The following is a 1266-nucleotide window of genomic DNA, read 5'->3' on the forward strand; positions in this document are numbered from 1 at the left end:
TGGACACTATATAAGGAATGCCAAAGAATAATTGATGCATTTGAATTATGATGTTGGCAGGAGAAAAATAAAAAATTAAATATGCTATGAACTGCCAAAAGAATGAACAGATCTGTCTTCGAAGAAAGAAACAAGTAGAATGCTTCTTAGTAGGTAGGATGTGAAGACATTTTCTTATACCCTTTGGACATGGTATCAGGAGAGACCATTGCCTGGAGAAGGAAATTTTCCTTGGTAAGCAAAAAAAAAAAAAAAAAGGAAGATTTTCAATGAGATGAATTGACAGAGAGGCTGTAACAATGTGCCTTTCAGCCAGAACTGCCATCTTGCAGTAATTGCCAAAATGAAGAACACAAATGGAAAGAGGATAGACACCCACTACCTGCTTTCTAGGCCTTATAGAACACATAGAATTTCTCCTTTGGACCCATATATGCAAATCCACGAGAGAGGTGATATTGTAGACATCAAGGAAAAGACACTTCAAAAGGAATGCCCCACAAATGTTATCATAGCAAATCTGGAAGAATCTACAACGTTATACAGCATTCTGTTGACATTGTTGTGAACAAACAAGTTAAGGGTAAGATTCTTAACAAGGAATGAATGAGCATGTTGAGTGTATTACGCACTCTAAAAGCCAAGATAGCATTCTGAAACATGTGAAGGAAAACAATCACAAAAAGAAGGAAGACAAAGGCAAAGTTTCCTGGTTTCAACTGAAGTGTCAGAGTGCTCCACCCAGAGAGGCACACTTGGTGAAAACCAATGGAAAGGAACCTGAACTGTTGGAACCTGTTCCATATAAATTCATGGCATAGCAGGTATAAAATAACAATGTCTGGAATGAAGGGAAAAAAAAAAAAAAACCTAACCATAACAACAAATAGGAGCTCTGGTAGGGTAGTGCCTAAGGCACCTGACTGTTAACCAGAAGGGTGGCGGTTCATAACCACCAGCCACTCCTTGGAAGGAAGGTTGGGCAATCTACTTCCGTAGTGATACCACCTCAGAAACTGAGGGGTTGCTGAGTCAGGTCTGCCTTGATGGCACATAACAACAACAGAAACACATAAAAACAATTGTAAAGACAGTGCAGGACTAGGCAGTGTTTTCTTCTATTGTCACCAAGAGTCTGAACCAAACTGATAGAGCCTAACAACCTAAAAAGAAGAATATATTTACTGGAGTCCTTGGGTGATTCAGAGGGTTAACATGCTCAGCTGCTAAGTAAAAGTTTGATGGTGAAAGTCCACCAAGCAGTGC

At 39.4% G+C, this 1266-nt stretch overlaps 1 pseudogene; it reads left to right on the top strand.

Moving 5' to 3' along the window:
- Positions 1 to 343: 343 nt before the first annotated feature.
- Positions 344 to 821, top strand: LOC103194549 (annotated as a pseudogene).
- The last annotated feature ends 445 nt before the right edge of the window (positions 822 to 1266 follow it).

The sequence above is a fragment of the Orycteropus afer genome, unplaced genomic scaffold (assembly GCF_000298275.1).
Source record: "Orycteropus afer afer isolate SDZICR_OR568_19922 unplaced genomic scaffold, OryAfe1.0 scaffold00004, whole genome shotgun sequence".
In the NCBI taxonomy this organism is placed as follows: Eukaryota; Metazoa; Chordata; class Mammalia; order Tubulidentata; family Orycteropodidae; genus Orycteropus; species Orycteropus afer.